We start from the raw sequence: 26,156 nt of genomic DNA, 5'->3' as shown, positions 1-26,156 counted from the left end.
TTCCAAAATGGAATTAATGATACTTTGCATGTTTTTAGTGTTGTGTGTATGTGGTTGTAATTAAAACAGGGGGTTGGAAAGCCTAATATCATAGCTAGAACATATTAAAAGATAATTTCCTTGAATGAAGGCTTCAATATAACCAATCTCTTCTCTCTTTTATCACTGACTCCCCAGTATTTAGAACAATGGCTGGCATATAAAGCATATTCAACTATAATTCTTTGGATTGATTAAGTAATTAATGACTTGATTCAAAAAATGAATTTATACTCTAATTATTGTGTTAATTTTTATTCATAGTAACACATAGGGAGACTTGGTCCCCACTCTAGCTTCAAATGGCTGAGAAATACACCAGTGAAATGGCCAGTCAAGAAAGGAAAAAATTACTGGGGCCAGTGCATTGGAAATAGTCACAGAAATCAGCCAGTCTCCTTCTGGGTTACCATGTATTCCAGTTTGCCTAGAACTTCTGATGTAAACTTATTGTTCAGAAGTAATTATAAATGATGTTTGAGTTGGATACTGTTTTTCTGCATTTGCATTGGAAAAGGTTCTTTTAAGACATTTTTCAACAGCAGAGAGGGATTTGTGTATTCAGGAAATACCTTAAAAGCTGTATAACTAAATAAAGCTCAAAGGATGAAAAAATATTATATGAGACACTAATCATATTGCCTGTTACAAAAGAAAGAAGCCTTCCTCTCTCATTGGCTAGTGATAGGGAACTCCGTCCATTGTTGAACAACCCAAGTCTCAGAAAGTGTATATTCTTATACACAAAGTATAGTTATTTTTCACCCATCCATTATGCCCCAGAACCATAACAACACAGACTAATTCCATCTTCCATTTTCCTCGTCTCTAAATGAAATCCCTGTGACTATTTGAAGGCCACTATATATTCTCATTTGTTCTTTTAATTTTTGCACAAGATATTCCTAGCTCCTTTCATGTTTTTCATAATTTGTCGCTTCCAGATTTCTCGTGTTGATGGGCACCCTGGATGAACCCTAAGTCACTAACTGAAGCTCAGAATCTCAGGGTATCTTTGTCTTCTCTGTCATTATCCATTGCATGTCTTTGTCGTTTAACTCTCTGTTTCTCTTTCACTGTCTCATTCTGGCTTTGTCCCTCTCATCCTGAACAAAAACAGCTTCCTGTTCTTTCAATCTGTTTATGTGCTTGCACTTCATCATAACTCTAGCTCTGTTTCTTTTTTTCTTGTGCTATATATATCTCTGTCCCTTCCTCTGCTTTCATTTTTTTTTCTTTTTTAAGATTTAATTTTTTATCTTTTTCAGTTACAGTTGACATCCAATATTATTTTGTATGAGTTTCAGGTGTACAGCATAGTGGTTAGACATTTATATAATTTATGCAGTAATCCCCCCGATTATTCTAGTACCCACCAGGCACTGTACACAGTTGTTGCAACATTATTGACTATATTCTCTGTGCTGAACCACTGTTTCTGTCTTCTGATTCCTCTCATCTCTTTCTCTTTTTCTTTCCTCTCCGAGCTAGCTGTGTATCATGAAGCATGGCCCTGTTAATACAGCACCGCCCTTCTCCATTGTCTCTGAATAACTGACAGCTGTGAGTAATATGAGTCGCAAGGTCAGGCTGTCTAAAACTGGACTCTGAAATGTCACATCGAAGGGTAATAGGACCTCTTTAACCATATTCGGCTTGCATTTTCCTGCAGATCATATTGTGTTTTAAAGTTCTATGAAACAATATTACAGATTTTCCTCTTATCATCACACCTAGCATTCAGCGGAGCTCATCCCTGAAAAAAATAATGAGATTTCGGTGAGATTCTAAGTGTGAAATTAACCCAAATAGAAAAAGTTTGCATTCTGAAGGAGCCCAGAGGAATAAGGAGCATTGAGTCGCAAAGACAGAATTGACCTGCCACCTAGATAGATACTGTTTAGTTGCCAAGAGGGTAAATCTAAAGTGTCAAAACGCAGTCATTTTTGCACTTAAAAAGTTCTCATTATATTTGTGGTTAATTGACTAGAGCTGCTGAAGTTCTTACCAGAACAGGTTATTTAGGACTACATATGAACCTCCGTAGAGGTCTAGTCACTAGATTTTAGAAAGAACTATTGCAGGCACACCTCAGAGATATTGTGGGCTTGGTTGAAGACCAGCGCCATAAAGAGGGTCATAATTTTCTTGCCGGTGGTGGTGATGGTGGGGAGGGAGTCTTACCTTCAATTTGTAGAAAACACAACATTTGTGAAGCACAATAAAGCAAAACACAATGAAATGAGGTATGCCTGTACATATTTAGTGCTCAGTATGTTACTGGTACTCTGCTAGCCATTTTCACACATTAAAAAAAAAAAAAAAAAAAAAACTTTTAAGATAATTTCAGTCTTAGAAAAAGTTTCAAAAACAATACAAAGAATTCCCATGTACCAGTGGGTTCTCAACGGGGGGTGGTTTTATGCCTTCTCCCCCAAGGATATTTGGCAAAGTCTGGATACATTTTTGGTCATCACAACTAGAGGGTTTGCTCCTGTCACCTGGTGGGTGGTGACCAAGGGTGCTGTTAAACATCCTACAGTGCACAGGGCGTCTCCACAGAGAGAAACGTTATCTGGACTTGAATGTCAATAGTTCTGAGGTTGAGAAAGCTGCCACATGGTCTTCATCCAGATTTCCCCAATTTAACTATTACAGAGTCATGGTAAAATGATACAAAGGAAAAGTAGGAAATTAACATGGACACATTACTGTATCCAATCTCTAGACCGTATTCAAAAATTTCCAGTGATCTCCCTAATATCCTTTTTCTTATCCAGAATTCATTCCAGGGTTCTCTGCCTCCTTAGTTGCCTTTGATCCTTCATGACCGGGACACTTTTTGGGATCATTGGCCAGACATTTGGGAATTTTTTTCTTGATTTTGAAGAATGTATTTTTATTTTAAAATTCAGGTTGTGTGTATTTGACAGGGATCCCACAGACATGGCACATCCATCTTAGTGAATCACGGCAAGAGGGAGATGATGTTGGTTTGTTTCTTTAGTGTGCGGGTGACTGGTTCCTGGGTCAAGGTGGTGTTTTCCAGTTTCCTTCACCGTGATGTTACTCTTTTTCCCTTTGTAATTAATTAGTGTTCTGTAGGAGTTACTTTTAGGTTATGTAAATATCCCATTTCTCACCACATATTTACCCATTTTTCAGGCAAGAATTATTATATTATTGAGTACTAAAATTTCATCCAACTTTAGTACTCAATAATATAATAATTCTTGCCAGAAAAAAAAGTTGCTTTAAATTTTGACCAATGGTGTTTTCTGTTTCCATCATTTTGAAAATATTTATTAGTTGGAATTTTCTTGTAAAGAAGAGCTTCCCATTGTCCTCCAAGTAATTGTTTATTGAGTTATCATTGATTTCAGCATAGACCCCAAATATTTTACTTTTTTCCTATGGTTCTATTCCAATACTGTCATCGTCATCATTATTATTTTCTTCACCATGTACCATATTTGGCCAGTAAGAGCCCCTCATGTTGCCTTTGATGAGTTTTTGAAATGTTTTCAGCGTTTTGAGCACTTCCTTCCTTTCCGGTCCTATAAGGTATTCCAGGCCCATCTTGCACTTTCTCTGCCCTAACCCTGGAATCAGCCAGTTCCTTGTATTTGGTAATTATATTTATTTAAGCTAAGCTTTAGCAGTGAGTGTGCTCACTGCTACTTGGCTATCATTGCTTCTAGTTCCTCTCAGTACACAGAGTTAGGAAATATAGATATTATACACACATCTATATTTCTCTATTTGTGTATATATTTTAAAACATACATTTAATACACATTGCTCCAATTTCAACACAACACCAAAGTTTCCACCCTTTCCTCTTTCCCTATCTGGAACTTTAGTTTTTCCGGACAATAAGAAATCGGGCTGTCATGATTTGCAATGTGTTTACTGATTAGCTCCATCATTAAATGCCAGTAAAGTAGGTTTAGCAACGCTAACCCATATCAATGTGAAAACATAGGTATTAACATAAAATATGTGTGTACAATTTTTTTGTTTGTTAGTTTGGCCTTTAGTCTTACAATATGTCATAAAAATACTTTGTTCTGAAGTTGCCTTTATTATCCCTCTCTTCTCAGTATCGTTATGCTATTTATTTGTAATATAATTATGTCCATTTGCATTTGTTGGCATTCCATTGGGGTTCCCTCTGCATTATTGCTAATTTAGACTTTTTTTTTAAAGTTATAAACATGTTAAAAGTTAGAATTATGCTAAAAGCTATATTCAGAGAAGCGTCACTCTCCACACCCAACCATTTTACCCCAGTGCCATCCTCTCCACTCAGTTTCCATCCACATCTGTAGGTTAGCAATCTTACTGGTTTCTGCACTCTCCTTCCTGTGTTTCCTGTCACTCAAATGTTCAGGTACAGGTACATTTTCTTGTATTCACTATGTTTTACATGAAAGAGAGCATTATATAGCTGTCCCTTTGTTCTAGACACATCGTTTTACTTCATTCTTGACTGAGTCCTTTGAACTATTCGAAGTAAAGTTACTTGAGAAGCCCTAAAACTGATTTACTAAGAGATTCTTATAATTGTTTTTGTTCAATTTCTTACATGTAATAGGTTCGCAGTCTCTGTTGACTTAAGTTTAATGTTAAAAGTTGTATTTTTTCTAGGATGTCCATTGAAATTAGTTATCTACTTTCCTTAACACCTCTATTGCCTCTCTGGCACCCCATATAAAATACAAACTCATTAGCCAGACATAAAAGGCTCTTTATGTTCTGACTAATTATCTGTCCTCTTCGCTTGCCTCTCTCCTTCCCAATCCCAGTCCTCAAATATGTCTTGTACACACACTCAAAGCCAAAGTCACACGGAACCACAGTATAAAACAGTTTTCTAAACACATCAATTTCTGCTATGCGTCGTGAATTTTCACAGGCTGATTCTTCACTGATTATCCAAGGATCTAATTGGAAAAGTCCTCTAGACATTTAAGACAGGTAAGTGTCACCTTCTATGGAACAAATGTACTCTTTCCCCAAGAACAAATGAGGTTTATTCTTCTTGATCCTGCAACTGAAACTTCCACGTATTTTAATTTGTCATTCTGTATTTTAAATTTCTGTTTCTCTCCCCTGAAAGTAACCTTTTTGAAAGCAGCGTCCAAGTTGTAGTCCTCTGATGAACAACTGAGAAATTAAATAATATCTGGCATCTTTTAGGTGACTAGTAAACTATTTATTGAATTCAATACCAATAAAATGAGTACTTTTGATGATAAAGAAATCATTAATAGGAATTTCAAGATTTAAATCATAGGGTAAATTTTTATAATGCCCTGTTTAGTTTTTATCAAAGGCTATTTATAAGCTCATTCATACCACACAACTCTTTGTATGTTTTAAATACCAAGAAAATGTATGGGTTCTATCTGTTTTCCAGTACAAATTTACTGTGCAATATTAATTTGATTACAGTTTTGCTTTCATATGGATGACATTTATTTTTTAAGATACTACTTTTAGATGATCTAGTGACAAATTTTATTCCTAAGCAACATACATTTCACCCATTTCCCATAGCAAGTCCTGATGTACACAATGGATCAGTACCCTTTACTCCATTTAGGTTTTTTTTTGTTCTGTTTTTTTTTAATGGAATTGACACCATCCCCATGTGCAGGCGTGCACAATTGTAGCCCAGTTCAGTAAAATTGTGGCATAGCCCTTCTCACTGTGATGGTTTCAAGAATAAGCCTACAATCCAAATGTAATCAATAAGAATCATGTTATGTAGAGTTTTTGTTGAAATGCTAAGAAAATAAAATTCACTCATGGTGGTGGGGTTGCTGTGAGGACTGAATGTACACCTGGGGCTTCTGGCAGATATCTTGTTCCCATAAGACTGGAAACTACACAGAGAAAAGAAAAGCCAAGGATGGAAGTATCAAGACAAGACCCGCATGTCATTAGTTGAGCCCTTGAAGTCAGCTCTTCTACTGCAAGCTTTATTTATAAAGTCTCCTTGTAGGTGGAACCAAGTGAGAATTGTTGGTAAAGACAGAGAGAGAAATCTAAACAGAATATTGCCTAGAGCAGGTATTGGCATTTTTTTTTTTTTAAATCTGTATAGGATCAGATAGTAAATATGATCTGTGTGGCAACTACTTTACTCTGCTGTTATAATGTGAAAATAGCCACAGGTAATACATAAATGTGTATGGCTATGTTCCAACAAAATATTATTTACAGACATTGAAATTTGAATTTCATATAATTTTCATGTCTCTAAATAGTATTCTTATTTTGATCCTAACACCTGAAAATGTAGAAGTATATTCTTAGGTCGTAGGTCATATAATTAGAGGCAGCAGGAAGTGTTTGGTCCGTGGGTCAGTTTGCCAACTCCTGTTCTAGAGTAGCATAGAACCTTACATGAGATACCAGGAGTAAGAAGATCCACATTTTCCTAGATCAGGTTCTTTATTTCTGGAATTTTCTATCAAACAAGGATACTGGACAAGCAGAACAGGTACACTAATATGGACATACAGTAGTAACCATAATGTGGGTATTCACAGGGAATATATGCTGTGTCAAAGGAAGAGATATCAACAAAAGTCAGTAATAATAAAATAAATTAAAAAGCTAAATAAAGAGCACATTTTACATAGAAATGAGTCTCACAATGGATTGATCTCATGAGTGGCTCGAATTATTCACCTTTTTCTGTAATCATGCCCTTAGCCTTCTGACTTTACCAACAGACAACCAACTCTCCGACATGTGAACAAGCTGAGCCAGGATCAGAGCCATCAGCTGTCTGACCATCCAGATGCTTCGGCTTATGTTTCGTTATGCTGCTGATGCTTTGTAGCTATTTCTTATGCAGCGCTATTGCTGTGAAGGCCAACTGATATAACACCCTAGGGAAGGGCAAGCAAAGTGGGACTGGAAAAAAATTAAGCTTCACATTTGTGAAACATTGTCATTTCCTGTGGTCACACAAGTGAAAGGAGCCAAGAATATTGTGGAAATTTTACTACATACATAAGGTTTTAGGTAAAGGCTGAACTGCCCAGCTATGAGAATCCCACTTTATAATAAAGATTTGATTAAGCAATGAGCTCCATGGAAATGATATAAACAGTAATTGGAGGAGGAACACAAGTGGTCTCAAGAATTCCACATTGGAGGGAGCCATCGAAAAAGATGTTTGTGTCCCAGAAAAGAGTGAGGACTTAAGGGGAAGAAGCTGAGGTTAGAAAACAATGGTAAATGTAAGTGTAAATTCCCAAGAGCTTCTCGGTGTGGGATAGACAGGCTGTAGCCCCACTGACTTTGATGAAGATCCATGTCAATCTCAAGTCATGCAGCTGCCATGCACACAGTGTTTCCCGTGCCATTTGATGACTTAATGATCTGGAAACAGCCCGGGCCTGAATCGCTGTAAAGGCTCAGTCTCTCAGTTACATGTGTAAGAGGAGATCAGAGGAAACTAGCAGCTACCCGCTTAGACTCAGGACGTTGAGCTTCTCTGGGAACGGGGGAGGACAGCAGTGATGATAGCAGGAATGACCATAACATCCACAATGTTTGAGTTCTTCATGTTCCAGGTACAGTGTGTGCTAAGAAATTTACCTGCATCCTAGCACACTGGAAAGGTAAGTGTTGCTAATATTCTCATTAGCTTATCGGTAATGAAATTGAAACTTAAGGCGGTCAAGTCATTTACCTAAGGTCACCCAGCCAGTATGTGAATGGGAATTGCCTTTCAGGAAGTTTGAGTTTGTGCTTTAGTACTGGCAGAGAAGAGGGGATGATCAGTAATTTTCAGTAGTCAGATAAGTCGTGAAAGAAAGATGCTAGATCTGGGTCTTTAAGGAGGTGGAGCAGAGCACCAGGTATCGGCAGGTGTACTGTGGAAAAGGAGAAAGCTGTTCCTGGAAGAGCACGAAGCCTTTTGCAACAAACCAAGGCACATGCTTGGGAAGTGTAAGAGGTTTGAGGTGGCAGCAGCAAGGAATCGTATTGGGGAACACGCAAGAAAAAATAGTGGAGATCTTTTTCTGCCATATTCCAAAGTCTAGGTTTCATTTCATAGGTCATAAGAGGTCCTTGAAAGATTGGGTACTAGAAAAGGATATGGTCAGATTCAGATTGTAGAATGTTCATTTGTTCTGAGTGTGCAGAGAATAGCTTGTAACTGAGTGAAACCAGCTTCATTTTCACACATTAGGAGTAGAATCAGTTCAGTGTAGGCAAAGTATCTCCAAGAGCTTTCAACAGCATTCCATTGATACAGTGCCTGTTTGAAGTATTAGTACACAGGACTGAGTACTAATAAGGTATGTTAAAATAAATGCATTGGCCATACATTTGCATAACTTATGCAGTGGTCCCCCACTGAGTCTAGTACCCATAGGGCACTATACATAGTTGTTGCAACATTATTGACTATATTCCCTATGTTGTACTTTGCATCCCCATGACTATTTTGTAGCTACGAATTTGTATTTCTTAATCCCTTCACCTTTCTCACCTATCCCCCAATCCCCCTCCCATCTGGCAATCATCAATTTGTTCTCTGTATCTATGAATCTGTTTCTGTTTTGTTTATTTTGTTTGTTCTTTAGATTACACATGTAACTGAGATCATATGGTATTTGTCTCTTTCTGTCTGACTTATTTTACTTAGCATAATACCCTCATGTCACAAATGGTAAGATTTCATTTTTTTATGGTCAAGTAATATTCCACTGTATATATGTACCTCTTCTCTATCCAGTTGTTTATTGATGGACATTTTGGTTGCTTTCATATCTCGGCTATTGTGAATAGTGCTGCAGTGAACATAGGGTTGCTTGTATCTTTACAAATTAGTGTTTCAGATTTCTTCAGATAAATACCCAGATATAAATGTCTAACCACTGCACAGTATACCTGAAACTAATATAAAGTAATACTGCATGTCAAGTATAATTGAAAAAATGTAAAAAATAAACTACAAATAAGGAAAAAAGACATGCATTGGCCTTGAAGATTAGCATAAGGAAAAATACGGTGTTAGAATTTGAATCTCTGAGAAAAAGCGAAACTCCACTATTTCACCACTACATCTCAATTTTTAGTATCCTCAGACATATAACTTCTAAAATTACAGAAGAGACAGTCATATAACTCCTAATGGAAAAAAATGTAATTGTCTCAGTTGATGTCTGGGTTATTTTAATGCTTCAAATTTCAAGAATATCCACTTTTCCATTTCACAACCATTATAAAAATCCAATATCTTTTTATCTTTTTATTTAAGTTCTGATAATTAATCTTCTTGCTATTCTTCCTTGAGGAAGCCTCAGTGGAATTGAGGTCCTCCTTAGAAATGAAAACCACTGAAATCTAGCTTCAGTGAAACGAGGGCCATTTTACAAATCTTGTTTGTGTGATAAAATAATGAGATGACACTATACACATACATGTACACACTACACACTACACACACACACACATAAGCACATGTATAATTAGTATTCAAGGACCCATTAGGAATCCTTTATATGTGTCTGTGTATGTATACATATCTATATGACATTTAAGAAGGATTTATTCATTACTTTTATACCATATTTAAGCACTTACTATGAGTCTGGAAATGTGCTGTGTATCTGGCGTGCCATAACTAATGAAACCAACCCAGTTTCTGCTCCCATGGAGTTCAGTGGTGTTGTACTTTTTTACTTGACATGTTAACCTTTAATTTTTCTCTGGTGAGCAGGGCTGGGTCACATGTTACCCTGAGCACCTCTAGCCTTTTTAGTGTAAAGCCTAGACTAGAATTTATTGAGAAGTCTCTCCTGTATTCCCTTTCCCTCCGATCTTGTTTGGGAGATAAAGAACAGATTTCCTACTTTGCCTGAGTTAGAAACCAGTTGTGAGAAAGTTGGAGTCAGGCAGATGGGAATCAAAATGGCGGCTTTGTTGCTAAGAGAGATGATGATGGGGAAGAGGGCTTAGGTATGTTAATCAGTCTGTGGAACACTGAGCTTCACATTGAGAAAGGCTTTTGCATCCAATCACAGGCAATGTGAGATAATGTATCACTGCACCTGCATCCCCAAATCTCCTCCACAAGGGGCATGGTTTTACCACTAAGCTTTTCTTGGCTTAGGGTAGAAGAGAGTACATGCTCCCTCAGCCAGATGCAAAGAGGGAAGTGGGACAAAAGGCGCAGAATGGCACAGTCCCAACTCAAGCTCCACACCTCTCCTGGAGAAGAGTGAGTGAATGGCCAAAAATAGGCCTAAAATGCTATGTTTAATCGGTATCCTCTTACAAGGAGATGTGAAACAAGACCAAAAGATAAATATCACTTGGTTAACCATAGCACAGCATAACATATATAATTTGTTTTACATGTTTATGGATTTGCTGTTACTAATATATTGCTGAGGATATTTTTTACCTATATCCATGTAAGATGTTAAGCTGTTATTATTATTATTATTATTATTATTATTATTATTTGTGTGTATGTGTGTGTGTGTGTGTGTGTCTGTGTGTGCCTGCGTGATGTTTTTATATCATTTTGGTGTCAAGGTAATGAGTTGAAAAGTGTTTCCTTTCCTTTCATTTTTTTGGAAGTGTTTGTGTAGGATCAGTATTCTTTAAATGTTTAGTTGAATTGATCACTGAAGACATCTGGTCCTGGTCTTTTCTTGGCGGGAAGTTGGTTAGTTACTAATTCAATCTCTGCTTGTTATAGGTGTGTCTAGATATTATATTTAATTTTGAGTTGTTTTTTTAATTAAAGTTTATCGGGGTGACAGTTGTCAGTACAGTTACATAGATCTCAGGTGTAGAATTGTATAATTCATCATCTATATATCACATGTGTGTTCACCACCCAGAGTCAGTTCTCTTTCCATCACCGTATGTTTGATCCCCTTTGCCCTCATCTATTGGAAGTCCTCGCCAGAGCACCCAGGCAAGAGAAAGAAATGAAAGGCATCCAAATTGGGAATGAAGAAGTTGGTGTTAATAGTTTGCATCCAGGTGGAAGTGACAGCAGATGTCAAAGCTGAAGGGTGTCAGGACCATGGATAGGGCTGACGTGGCTGGAGTCCAAAGCATGAGGAAAAGGCTAGAATAGTAATAAAATCCACGGCATAAAGCAAATGAGAGCCTGACAGGAGGCCATATTGGGTCAAGTGGGCGAGATTAAACTGAATTTTAAACTCACTAGGAATGTATTGAAGGGTAGCAAGCATAGCGTGAAAGGTCCTGATGTATGTTTTAAAGAAGTTTTGAAAATAGTGATGATGGTTGCCCGATATTGTGAAAGCAACTAATAACACTGAATTATACACTTAAAAGTGATTAAAATGGCAAATTTTATGTTACATATGTTTTATCAACACTTTAGGAAGATGGAAAAAAGACACTTGTGGTTGGAATGTGGGAACACGTTTAAAGAGGAAGAAGAGACTCAAAGAAAGGGGGTAAGATAGTGAAGCCTGTGCATTAAATCCTCATGGACATGCTGTGTTAGGAATTGTTTCCACATTTACACACGGAGACCCAGAGACATTTTCACAGGCCAAAAATTGAAAGATTCTGACACAGGGCTGGGCTAGAAGCCTCCCTCTTAGCACTCAATTAGAAAGGCATTTATTCCAGAATTCATGTCCCTCTACTTCCTCATTGCTCAATCTTGATGGTTAAATAAGCTTTACTTTTCATTTTGAAGTCTCACATATAAATTGTTTTTTTCCAACTGTGTATGAAAGTTTCCATCAACAAAAATATTAATAATTGTTTCATTATGACAATGTAATCATTCCACATGCAGCAATAATTACAGTACATGCATCGAAATAGTCGTATTGTCTGAAATTTCAGCAGAAAAGACAATTAAGATTTTTCCCATTTAAGTAGTAGTTATTCCACTATTTATCACATTGCTTATTAAATGGACACATTTTAATTTTCAGATTAAAAACCACTACAGCGAATGAATTTAAAAGAGGATTTACAAAAATATCTGTAATTTTTTAAAAAGAGGCCTATTTCATGGGACTCAAGTGTCAGCCTCATTATTCTTTTAGCAAACTTTTATAGTAAAAAGAAACTCTTATAATAAAAAGTAAAAAGAAATCTTTGATTCTTAAAGCCTCCGAATAAAAGATCTGCAATGATAAATATAATTGGAGGAAAAGTGTGTCAGAACTGAAGTATCTTTGACAATGGCCTAATCACACTGGGCAATTAAATGCATTTGTCCAGAGAGAATGGATTCCAGTGACTAGGATATTAGGCATCCTGGTATTATAAAGGGAGCTCACAAACTCCCTGATCGGTTACAACAGAATTGTCTTCCATTTGAAATAATAATTTCCATAATTGAACCATGACAATAAAAACAGGGCAATGCACTCTTAGAATAATTTTGATGCAAGATTATGATGTCTTCATAATGCCAAAATCTGTTTGGTATTTATCTGAATGCCTAGAAGAAGTTCTAGCACTTGCATAGATCAAAATAATTGATCAGTCTCATGGAATGGTTTTATTTGATAGAGAAAAGCACCTCTGTAACTTTAATTCTATGTTGCATTCTTTTCTCAGTTGTTGAAAACAGAATGCTTTTTTCAACAACTTCTATCTGTTCATGGTCGTCTACCTGCAATGCACTCCACTAACATTTACTGTGAGTCAAGTCTGTGATATGCATTGTGCTTCAGAAAGATGACTACGCTGACATTTTAGCATGATGGAAAAGGCGAATAATAGTTTTAAAGAACTAAAGACTTGGTTGCACCACTTACTAGTGCTATGACCTTATAAAATTCCTGTAAATCTGCTCATGATAAAGTTCGTTAACTGTAAAAATTGACATACAATTTACTTCATGTCGCTATTATGGCAATTAAGCAGGGTAATCCATATGAAGTGTTTAGCATATAATATATGTACCCTGGAGCATATAATATATGTGCCCTTTAAGGTAACCTGTTTCCTCTGTCTCTTGCCTTCAGCAAGTTCACATTGGTGATAGCAAATGAAATTTTCAAAAATCGGTAAGCTTACTGAATATATACTACATTTCACGCATACCCATGTATTGTTCAGTTACTAATCTATCTGACATGTATGTAATGAGCCTTTACTGTTTGCTCGACCAGGGTCTAGAGCCTGAGAAAATTGCACCAAACACGAAAATATCCCACGTTTTAAGGAGTAACATTCTAACATGTGAGACAATGAGCTACCATACTAAATAATAAAAGCATACATTTTTATGGTATGTACCATGTTCCAAGGATTGATCTAGATATTTAATGCATTTAAGTCATTTAATTTTGAAAACATCTCTATGCAATGGGCATTATTATTTTCATTCCCATTTTATATTTGAAGAAACTGAGGCACAGAGTATCAAATAAGTTGCCTACACTAGTATGTGGCAGAACTGGGAATCAAATCTAGGTAGATTGTTTTACAAGCACTGTCTTTTAATGCTGCTGTTGCTTTAAATATGTTAGGGATTTAGGTTGGGTGTTTAGCTGCACAGAGAGGTAAGAAATTAGGCAGTTGCCTGTCATTCATTGGATGTTGTCCTAGTGTAATGGGAGGCTACTGAAGGTTTTAAGCAAGACAGTGATGAAAACATCTTTACGTTTTATAATTTCAATCTAACAGTTATGGCGGGGGTGGGGGGATTCTAGGAGAGCTGCTGAGGAACTATGGAAAGAGTGAGGATTTGATTTTACAAGTCCTGGTGGAAAGTCATAAGCACTCTGATACATTGGTGGTGGTGGAGACGGTGAGAGTGTGCTGATGTGGGGTTTGTTTGGGTGTGTGGCCTGCAGAACTTGCTGATGGGTTGGGTGCGAAGGGAAGAGACAGATCACAGATGATGCCTGTGTTTTTGTCTTGGGCCACTGCATGCAAGGTGGTGGAAAAGTGGGATGGTACAGGTAACAAGAATTTTGTTTTGGAATTAGTGAATTTGACCTGTATATACAGAATGCACTGGGTACACAAATCTGGAGCTTAGTGAAAAGTCAGTGACAAAAAATTGAATGTCTTATCATAGTTATTTTTTAAAAAAATATGAGTTCAAATAAGCTTTAATAGCGAGAAAGTAAAGAGAAAGGGAAAAGAAGAAAAGTTGGAGCCAAACTCTGAAGACTTCAAAGTACATATGGATTTAATCAAAGAAGGCAGCACCAGCAAAGAGACAGAAGCCAAAAGAAGAATATGTGCCATTTAATTGTCCTAACAGTCACCCTGCAAGTATTAGTATTATCACCACATTTTATAGTTAAGGAAAGGGAGGCTCCAAGTAGTGAATTACTTGTCCAATGTCACACATATTGGAGATGTGATCCATATTTTAGGCCACAATTTTATCTTTTGCATACTCATAGGTATATGTGAATATTTAGAGAAGATAGTATATATGAATGTTTGTGAATATATTATAGCATCTTCATATAGCATAATGTACTATTAATATAGTATATGATATACAGTATGATCCTTTTAACTCTGCAAACATACTAATAGTACTTCAATCAAGGCATATACAAAGAATTTGCACATGCTAATGACGATATTAATATTAATTTCTTTCCCTAAAATAATACAAAAGGGTAATATTTTCCTTGGAAACTGAAAAATAATTAGGGATTCCTTAGAGTGACAGAAACGGCAGGAAGACGTGGCAAGCGTTGTAGACGGAGAAATCAGCAGAAGTACAGTGAGAAAAGCCACAATGCAGAGAAGTGGATTGTATTAATATTAAAGTTTGTGTGTCTGTGTCTATGTGTTGGTGTTATATTTTGTTATATTTGTCCTGGGTAATGACTCATTTTCTAGCATATGTTAAGTATAGGAGGAACCTGAAAGAAAAATGACATCAGATTTTTTTTGTATGTGTTTTTGTTTTTGTTTTCTGTTTTTTTTTTTTTTTTTTTATCACACAAATGAGTTTTCACCTTAATCTGAAAGCATAACAGGGAAACTGAAGGCATGTTAGAGTCATCCATGAGGAACATTATTTTGACTCCTATTGTAGGTAAGATATTTTTGTGGATTCAGCATCCTTTCTTTGAAGGAAAACCTTGCTCTACTCTTAACTCATTCTGAGGGAACTATTGATCATGAGACCTTCCCTCACTTTGCCCAGAGGGATGGAAAACTGTCTGAAATTGAAACATCTATAGTGCACCAATCCACTGGGTCCAGTGATCAGTTGAGGGACAATCCACGGCCCTTTCTTGTACATCTATATCTGCCAAGAAAATGAAGCTCTTTTCACCGGAGCTGCAAATTTGGGACCACAGGAAGCTACGAGGTGTGACAATTAAGTTCACGAACTCACCCTAGAAAGAGTGCTCTACACCTCATAGCTGAATATCACTATGGTCACCTTCAAAGTACTCCCCTTGGGAAGCTATGCACTAGCTACAGCACCTAGTCTACCCTTCAAAGTAATTTTGGAACTCTTTTTCTGGAATGGCCATCTGAGATGTCATCGTATTACACTTGATGTCCTGAATGTCATAAAAATGTCTTCCTTTCAATATTTCCTTTATCTTCAGTTAAAGAAAGAAGTCATTGGGGGCCAGATCAGGTGAGTAGGGAGGGTGTTCCAATACAGTTATTTGTTTACTGGCTAAAAACTCCCTCACAGACAGTGCCGTGTGAGCTGGTGCATTGTTGTCATGCCAGAGCCATGAATTGTTGGCGAAAAATTCTGGTCATTTTCATCTAACTTTTCACACAGCCTTTTCAGCACTTCAAATAGTAAACTTGGTTAACTGTTTGTCCAGTTGGTATAAATTCATAACAAAGAATCCCTCTGATATCAGAAAAACATAACAACATCATTACAACAAGTTTGCAAACTTAATTGTCAGAAGTTGTAGAATGACCAGCGGTTGGATCTCAAGTTGTCTGAAAGTCATGTCTGCAGAGATGGAAGCCTGTGGCATTATTCTGGATCTAATTCCTGCGACACTTTTTTTATCCAAACTTCACCATTAAATAAATGGGTAAATTCCTTCTATCCTCAAGTATATTTTAATCCTGTCTATTAGACTGTTGTGGGGACACCTGGGAATGCACAGTAGCTGGTTATGTCAATAAATTTGGTAAGAAATGAGGATATAACTACAGCGATAAAAGTAGTAATGGCAAAGGAACATATTTGAGTTTAAACTTGGAATATTAAGCCTTCTTCTATTTTCCTCATTCTTTTGATATAGGAACCAAAGGAGATACGGATGGCCGTCGTTTACATGTGTCTAAAACTTTCACGCTTTTTGTCTTGGTGCATTTAGAGGAGGCGACACAGACATTTCTAGGAGGGAGTCTGGCTGGTCCCTGGGGCAAGGTCCCCTCATATGACCCCTCCTTACAGTGAACGTCACATTCTGTAAGTCTGCTCTCCTGCTTTGCCAGTCTAGAATTGCTACTTTGGCGGTGTATATTCAGCCAGGAACTGCTCATATGCAGAAGAGATTACTGAATAAGTGACAGGACAAAACTTGAATTTATATTAAATGTTAGCTTTTTTGAGACAGCCGTTATTTCGGCTTCCCCACTGTGAGATATCTTGGAAGCTACAATAGAAGGCCACTTATTCCTTATAGAAGGAATTGTTTCTTGGGGTGTTGGGGGATGTCTACATGTATGTGTGCATGTGTGTGTATGTGTGTGGGGTCGAGTGGGGGACACATAGAGGGAGACTGGGGGACTAGAGAGACAAAGGCTGATGGAGCTGGCATCTGTCTACCCCACCATTGCTGGGGTTGCATCCTGTACAGAGTAGGAGCATCCTAAATGCAGCTCACAGCAGGGCCAGGAGAGCTGGAGGGTCAGAAGTCCTGGGTTTGAGTCCAGGTCTGCTCCCAAGGGAAAAAGAAAGAGAAAGGGTGCATGTTGAGGACCTACTGTGTGCTTGAGGTGCCTTGTCCCATGGGCAAGTGGCATCCCTTTGCCTCTCTGAGCATAAGCTTCCTCACTGTGGGAGAGGCAGAGGTGAACCCACACAGTGAGCTCCTACTATGTGCTTTATCTATAATGTCTTCCTGTATTTTCCCTGAGGGGGGAAGGGGTGTACAATTATTGCTCACATTTTACAAATGAGAAATGCTCAGAGAGGTAGTCACTTGCCCAAACTTACACGGTTGATATGTTTGCAGGATTAGTGATTCCAGGATTGCAGGATTATTGATTCCAAAATTATTGCAAAGCAATGGTCTCTCTCATGAGCTATTGCAACAGCACCCCTCTCAGGTTGCTGGGATGTCTGGGTCCAGCCTAAATACCTAAACACCTAAAACAAAGTACTGAATACATATATACACATTCCTGTTTTCTGCCTCCTCCATAAACTTCAACCAAAACTTTCCTCTTTCATTAAGATCAATTTTCTTGGAAAATGCTCTTCTGTTATCACTTTAGCCATCCTAATTAAAACAATATTCTCCAAATTCATCTCCACTTCAGCAGACAATCTTTTGAGTTAATTCTACATGGATGATTCACCTTGTCATTAATTTATGCAATAAAATTTAATTTTATTTCAAGTTATATGGGGAGATACCATTTTAAAACAAACACTTGTTCATAACTAACATGCCTTTAACATTTTTATTATTCCTACTATTTACTTCCTTTACTTACTCCATTCCATGTTAGATATTTTATGAAATTTTCTTATTTAGTTTTTAGAGAGTTCAAGAAGTGGAAACTGAGCTTAGAAAAGTTGATGGTTTTTTCAAGGTTAGAGACCTTATAAGCCAGGACGTTGAGCAGAGAGCCCAACTTTTTAGCTGTTATGTTACTTAAAACTAATCAAGTTTCAATATCACTTGATGATATATCTGAGAGTCCTTTATAAGTATGGGTTGGTATATAAAATGGTGCTATTTTTGTGATAAAAATAAAATCATACCACCTGGATCCATTAGAAATCACTTACACAGTATATTACACAGTAATATACTTACACAATATATTATTTGCTCCAAATGCTTGTATCAAAGGGTTGGCTTGATTCTTTTGTCTCTTTGTTTAAAATGTTTGTTGACTGCTGCCTTCGTGGAGGGGTCGTATGGTCAGGGGGCAGAGTGGAGTTTGGGGTAAGATGAACTTGTCCCATGGCTCTGGGATGTACTTCTTGTATGAACTTTGATAAATTATGTAACCACATGTTTCAGCATCAGTGAAATGGAAAGTTGACTGTTCATTCATGTGCTTTCACTGCTAGGCACTCAACTCTAGAACAAGATAAAAATGAAAAGCAAAGTAAAATATAGGTTGTAGCTCTCACAGACAATAAAGAGGATGACATGTGATAGTTAAATAAAATTATGCTGTTAGAAACAACAAGAACACAGGCGGGCGGTGCTGTGCTGATAAAAGGGCTCTCTGGACAGGAAAAGAAATACTCCACAATTTGTAGCGTTTGCTGATTCCTGTGACATAAATGCTCCCACCAGGATATGGAGTACAGCATAGGGAATAGAGTCAATGGAATAGTAATAGATATATGCGATGTCAGAGGGGCAATAGATTGCGGGAGAGGGGTTATCACTTTTGAGGGCTCAATTGTCTAACTATTACATTGTTTTGTACACCTGAAACTAAAAAACAAACACACAAACAAACAAAAACAATGCTCCCACCATGGCCAGTTTTAAGCTACCCACAATATCACACAATCCCTGAATGTTTTATAATCTGCTCTTATGATTTTGTAGAAGCATGTTTGCACCCCCATGGAATGTTTAGGAGGGAGGGTTTTCCTATGAAGAAACTTCCAGGAACATCAAAAGTTTCAACTAAGTTAGTACATGTAAATTGCCTAATAAAATTTTATTTCTGCAGAGCAAATTTCTGTAGGTGCCAGTGCCCTTTTATTCCACGTGCTGCTTGAGATTTTGCTTACCTCTATTTAATCGATTTAAGATCTATACAAGGGCTAAAGGCTAGAAAATGTTTCTATGTGTATTGGGAGTCTTCTACAGAACTATGATTGAAATTACATGGTAAGCATTTGTATTTGTGCTTAGGAGTTGGAATATATAAGACATAGAAGGTAAAAACGATTTTTTAAAGTCCCAGGAGCAAAGAATAATATGCACGCTGTGATCAATGGATGGGATAAAATGCTCATTTAAAGGGCGTTAATTTTCTGCTAGCATTCAAGATCATCTCTTGAGAGTCAGTAAAATCAACATTTTCCCAAACCTTTTGGTTGAAACTTTCATTTATCCTTTGCTATCTTAACTTTTCTTTGTTTCATTTCTCTTTTTCAATATCCTTTTGAAATTCATTATAATGTCTTTTCTCATATTCTCCTCAGACTTCCATCATACCCTTGGTTTTCTTATCTTTTTTTAATCTTAAATTATTGCTCTTCCTTCTTTTTCTTCATCTTGTTACTTCTATTAATTGTATTTAGTACAATGCAATTTTCTAATTTCTACTTTAACTTTGGTTTGGAGGCAGTAACTGAAGTGTAATTTACATATAAGGACATACACAGACCTTAGGCATAACAGTTTGATGAATGCTGACACATGTATACACCCATGTAACAACCAAGGCAATTAACAAAAGAACATATCCATCACCCCACAATTTCCCTCATGTTCCTTTTAAGGTGATCCTGTGCCCTGAGGCTATTAGTCCTGATGTCTATCACCATAGATTAGTTTAATCTATTCTTAAATTCCACACAAATGTAATCATGTACTGTATATTCTTTTGTGCCTGAACTTTTTAAGTTTTAATATAAAGTTTTTGAGATAATTTATTTTGTTGTTTTTATCAGTGGTTTACTCTTTATAGTAATAAATCATTATGTGAATATATCATAGTTTGTGTATTCTCTTGTTGATGTACATTTGTGTTGTTTTCAATTTGGGCTATTTATGAATAATGATTTCATGGATATTCTTGCTTAATTCTTATCTAGCATATATGTTTGTATTTGAGGGGGTACATATCTTTGGACGAAATTAATATATCAGAGCCTAGATATACAAATAATGTTATAGAAAACTGCCAAACGGTTTTCCAAAATGTCAACGACATTTTAACTCCTATCAGCAATGTATGAGAGTTTCAGTTATTCAACATCCTCACCACATTTGTGTTTTTTGTTTTCTGTCTTTTTAATTTTAACCATTCCAGTGCATGTATGGTAGTATCTCATTACAGTTTTAAATTGCTGTTTTCTGAAGACTGGTGGTCTTAACCCTGTTTTTATTAATCTTCATACTTCTTTTGTGACATTTCATTTCTCTCACATTTTTAATGGGTTGTTTGCATTTTTATTATTGATTTGTAGAAACTCTTTATAGATACTGGGTACAAGTTCTTTATTAGATACATGTATTGTGAATAGTTTTTGCCAGTCTTTCACGTGTCTTTTTTGTTTGACCACAAAGTCTTTTGAAGAGCAGAAACTTTTATATTTGATTGAGTCTAAGGGTCAGTAAAGTTAAAAATATGTGTGTGTGTGTGTGTGTGTGTGTACACACATATACATATGTATGCATATGATAGATAGATAGATAGATAGATAGATAGATAGATAGATAGATAGTAGAGTTTTGTGTCCTAAGAAATCTATGCCGACAGACATATTATCTGTGTCAGTTGGTACTTCCATGGAAGAGAAAATAAAATGGAATTAGGATGGCAAAAAAATCATCAGACACTAACATCTATTGAAGAAAAGGATAAACGCAAGGTTAGGCAAAGGGAACCATCCATTTGAGATGCAGATAGGATAATCTGCCAGTTCAACAGGGAGCTACAGACAAAGATAGCCAGTTAGAGGGGTCCCATGTTGGGCAGACAGGAAACCACAGTCTTGCTCTCATTGCCAGGGACCACCCTGAGTGGTGTCATCTTGAAGGATGATTTGAACATTGCAAGCTGCACAGGTATAGGCTGGACCAAATCTGTCACATCCCACTCCTAAAGATTTAGGGAGAACCTCCTTCTCTGTTCCTGTTGGCTGTGCTTCCTGAGAGAAGGCTTAGAATTGGAAGGTTAGTGGGACACAGCACAGCCTGCATGGTTTCTTCAGTTGACTTTGGGCTGCAATTGATGCTCATTAATTCCTTCTTCCACTGCCATTATCAATTCCTCTTGCCCTGGCTCTCACCTTTGCTGTTCTCTGTGGTTACTCGGTGGTGTGACATAAACTCTGATTTCTGGAGAAGACTAAGTCCTTGGTTATAATATTCCCCTCGGGCCATGCCTTCTGTACATGTCCATTCACAGATGGTGACCCCTCTTCTTACCTGTTGTACCCTGGACACAAGCAACCCATCATGTCCATTAGAAGCTGTAGCTTCTAGTTGAACGGGACTCTTACTGTGTTCTCTCTCCATTGTCCTTGAAGTTCAAGTCTGTGTATGGATGTTGTCCATTGCAGGCACCTACTTAATTAACTGACACATACATAAGTTAATCTTGGATTGTTTCTTCTTTATCATCTCTCACACAGGAATCCATGTAGCTGTGAGTAGAGAAAAGAGTGCTGGTACAACCATGTTGGGAACTAGCGGGGCATGTTGAGTATGATGACATGTTCAGGAACCTTGCTCATGTCCTCTGTTTCAGTTATTATACACCAATTACATCTTATGATTGATGGCTGCTGGGTACACACAACGTTTTAACTTAATTTGTCTGATAGGATAACACTCCTGATGGGCAGTTCTGAATGCATCATCACTTAGTATCCCCTAACCATGCCTTCCATCTCTACCAGGACCCAGTAGCACGCCTTTTATTTGCTCTAGAAGTACTGGGGTCTCCATTATAATTCTCCCACAGAGACTCACCATAAATTCCATACTGTATCTTTCACCACCACTGGAATCTGCACAATTCTAGGGTCTTCTGCATCTTGTGGCCCAAGCTCCAGGGCTATTTGCATCACAGCATGAACTTTCTGCAGAGTCACTTCCTGCTCTAGACCCCACTCAAATCTGGCAGTCACTCATGTCACATCATGTATGGGACAGAGCAGTTTTCCTCCAGATTCTGAAGGTGTTGCACGTTTTTTAGGGGTAAGGAGACAAAGTGACTCAGGACACAGTCATTTGGCCTTTACGTTGAAGAGGATATCCTGGAATATCCTTGATCACGAGGCCCTTAAAACTTTCACTAAAGGGGCAGATCTTTGAAAATTCATAGGGCTTTTCTCTCATCCTCTAGAGAACATGTACCTTTTCATGGCCTCCAGCATGCTTGCCACTTTTTGCTCCTCCAGCATTGATATAATGGATCGATGTGATATTCTGTAGGATTCCCAAATGGTCCACATCTGTTCACAGTATAGTATGACACAAAATAGGAAAGGTAACATATCTCTGAGGCAAAACTGTGAAAGTATATTGTTGTCTGTTTTATGTGACTCTGATGGGTTTCTCATCCTCTTTCTTGACTTGAATTGGGAAGAATGCATTTGCTAAATTATTAGCCAAATGCCATGTACTCGAGGACTGATAATTCTGATAACATGACAGTTTCAAGTGAGCCTACTAATTGGTTGAGTTCGTCATAGTCTTTAGTCATTCTATAGGACTCATCTAGTTGCTATAGGTGCCAAGATAGAAAATTATTTGGAGATGTATGATCACTCCACTTTGCACTGTTTAGGTCTTTAATGGTGGCATTAATCTCTGCCACTCTACCTCTTTGTCCCCCATTAGTATGTGACATATGGTAATGCTTTGATTAACTGTGTTGACTGGGGAGAAGAGGAGTTCCTCAGTCTCACTATAATAGCTCTTACCCTGTATGGTAAAGACCCAATGCCAAATAAATCAACAGCAATTATATATTCAGGGACCTGGGGCATGACCAATGGGTCTATGGACCCAGCAGACCTACTGCAAGGTAGATTTGTCAAGACTCCATTTATTATATGGGTGCCATAATCCCCTAACTCCAACAGAATGGTCGTGAGCATGCTGTAGGTCTTTGGATGTCAGTGGTCCATCCAGACACTGTATCTAATAGTCCTTGAAATATATGGCTGTTCACTTGTATCCAATGCGTTATCTATCACCTGAGTAAATGGAGACAATTTCTTTGGGCAGCAACTGGCAGAATTACTACAGTATATTCTTGATGTGGTGTTTCAGGAGTCCCTCTTCTAGTGAAATGATCACTTCTTTAGTCAATAAATTGTAGGTCCAGGGATTTGACAATGATTTATGACTTTTTATCGTAACAAATGTCCCTCAGCCACTGCTCATCTACTTGTACCTTCTTTTGAAAAAAAGGGCTCTGTCTTCCATCTATCGATCTATCTATCATCTATCAATTATCTATCTATCTACCTATCATCTATCTATCTACCTATCTACCTACCTATATCTGTCATCTATCTTCCATCTGTCACCTGGCAGTACCCTAATGACTGTCCATCTCTTTGCCACTAGAAGTGCCATGATCTACTAACCATTTTCACAGCACTGTAGACCGTCCCCTGGCAAAAAGGTTGTCCGCTAGAGAAGTTCCTCACTGGATGGGAATGGCTAGGACGTTGTATCACTGTGTTTTTCAGTCATTGTCATGTGTCATCTGAAGAAGAACATGTTATTACCTCAAAACCTGTGATGGTCCTAAAGAGCTAACAGCTGTAGGCTGTCATTTAACCAAACTCCTCAGAGACACTATTGGAAATGAAATTTATTTTTGCATGTGGACCTTGTTTCCTGTAATTTGATCAATTAATTTTCTTATTTTTTCAGGGGTGAAAGATTCTTGAGGAGTTTCTACAGGTAGGATTATGTCACCTATTAATATAGTTTTATTCTTTTAAATATTTATGGCATGTCTTTTCTTTGTTCCTTTTCTGTGTTTGTTTGTTGCTTTGGGTTGTGTGTTTTCCTTCTTTCTCTTCTCTTATCTTCTCTCTCCTCTCTCTCCCTCCCCGCCCTTTCACTCCCTCCCTCCTTTCATCTCCTTTTCCTTTCCTACCACTCTTTTTCTTTCTGTGTTCAGTTCAAGGAATTTTAACAATTGTACAAACACATGTAACCATTATTCAATACAAGATACAGAACATTTTCACCAGAAAGTTCCTTCATTCACTTTCCAGTAAAATCAGTGAATTTTCATACTTATTTTTGTCTGACTTATTTTACTTAACATGATGTTTTTGTGATTCCTCTATGTTGTTGCATCGTGTCAAGAGTTGTTCATATTTATTGGTGAATAGTATTCAATTAAATGAAATATAACAATTTGTATATATATTTTCCTATAGATGGACAATTGGGTTATTTCCTTTGGGGCTGTTATGAATAAGACAACTGTAAAATACTCTTGTATACATATGTTTTTAACCTTAAGATTTCAATTATTTTGTGTGAATTCCAAATAGTGAAATTTCTGGGTCATAGGATAGATCTTTGGAGAATTTTATAATAAATTGCCAGATGTCATAGTGTTTATAACATTTTAACTCTGACCAGAAATGTATGATTATTCTAGTTATTTTACTTCCTTCTTAACATTTGCTATTATTGGTCTTCTTAAAATTCAGCCATTCAGGTGGGTATGTAGAGTTGTCTTACTGTGATTTTAAATTTACATTTCTCTGATGACTCGAGATGTTTAAAACTTCTACATGTGTTATTCTTTTGAGAATGCCTGTTTCAAAAACTTTGTCTTTTGCCCATTAGATTATTATAGTCATACTGTGTAGTTGAGGATGAGCTGTCACCCACAAACTTTGGTTTGGATATCCAGACCAATGAGGCCACATATGTACTAGGAGGGTGTGGAAATGTTCAAGACATAATGAGGCATTCTGGGAAGGATAGATCAGGGTCCAAAATGGCTTGAGAGAATGAGATAAGAAGGCTGGCTTGGGTTTTCTGATAGCGCTGGAGTGATGATTTGCTTGCACAATTTGAACTACTTGCAAACACCAGCAGGGAGCACCTGGGCTTTCCCATCAACATACCCAGTTATGTGAGAGCAGAAGAGGAACGGGGTGGGGAGGGGCTTGAAAACGATCAGTCAAATATCAAAAATGGAGTCCAACTCTTTGTTACACTTGTCTATTTTTATTGATGACTTGAGGGAAATATTTATATACTATGAATACCTGTGTTTTGTCGGATATATCTGTTGTGAACATTTTCCAAGTCTATGGTTTGTCTATTCATGTTTAAAATATCATAGAAAAAGTTTAATTTTGATAAAGTTTAATTTAACTTTTTGTTTTCTTTTATGTTTATGTTCTTCGTGATCTGCGCCAAATCCTTGCGCTTTGCAATGTAAGGATGACATTTGTCTAGGTTTTCTTATAGAAGCTTTTTGACTTGGGTTTTAGGTCAGATCAATGATTGATTTGGGCTTATTCTTTTGTGATTCAGTTTTGGTAGGATTTGAGGTTTTTGTTGTTGTTTTTCCATGTAGATATGCTTTTGTTCCAGACACAATTTCTTAACAAAGTTTTTCTTTTTCCTTTTGAATTAACTTGGTGTGTTGGTCAAAATCAGTTGATTGCATATGTGTGGGTCAATCAGAATTCCCTTCGCTGCTCCACTGATCTATTTGTTGCCCTTAAGATGATACCACATTGTGTGGTTTTATAGTAAGTGTTAAAATCAGGAAGTGAAAGCCCTCCAACATTTTTCTTCGATTTCAAGATTGCTTTAGCTATGCTCAGCCCTTTAAATTTCCATATAAATTTGAGAATTAGCATGTCTATTCCTTCAAAAGGGCCTGATTTAGTTTTCATAGGGATTTCATTGACTTTATGAATCAATTTTATGAAAACACATCTTAAAAATATTGTTTCCAGTTCATGAATATAGTGCAGGCACTCCTGGCTTTGCATGGCACTGATATGCAGTGATTTCAGCTATGATGGTTTTGAAGTTCTGGATCCAGAAAAAGAAAGAAAAGGGTGGACTGAGCTATTCAAACATAAGGTCAATGAAACTCTGGCTCCCAACATATTTAAAGAAAAAATAGCTTCTCTTCCCTGTAGAAATGTTACCCTTTACTTTGTTATACTAGACTAGTCTATCGTATCTTTAACTTTAGCCGGCTTGTCCTCTGGAATAGCACAAGTG

The 26,156-nt window shown here is 37.2% G+C and overlaps 1 long non-coding RNA gene across 2 annotated transcripts in view; it reads left to right on the top strand.

Annotated features, from left to right (window-relative positions):
- Window positions 1-26,156, top strand: part of LOC141568229 (uncharacterized) — a 298,088-nt gene that overhangs the window by 180,911 nt on the left and 91,021 nt on the right. For both annotated transcript variants that reach the window (XR_012491299.1, XR_012491298.1), the window contains one exon: window positions 23,817-23,846. This is a non-coding gene — a long non-coding RNA (uncharacterized LOC141568229). The remainder of the gene's footprint in view (window positions 1-23,816; window positions 23,847-26,156) is intronic.

The sequence above is a fragment of the Rhinolophus sinicus genome, linkage group LG02 (genome assembly GCF_036562045.2).
Source record: "Rhinolophus sinicus isolate RSC01 linkage group LG02, ASM3656204v1, whole genome shotgun sequence".
Classification (NCBI taxonomy): Eukaryota; Metazoa; Chordata; class Mammalia; order Chiroptera; family Rhinolophidae; genus Rhinolophus; species Rhinolophus sinicus.
The sequence above is the reverse complement of the archived record's forward strand: the minus strand, read 5'-3'. Positions and strand labels throughout refer to the sequence as shown.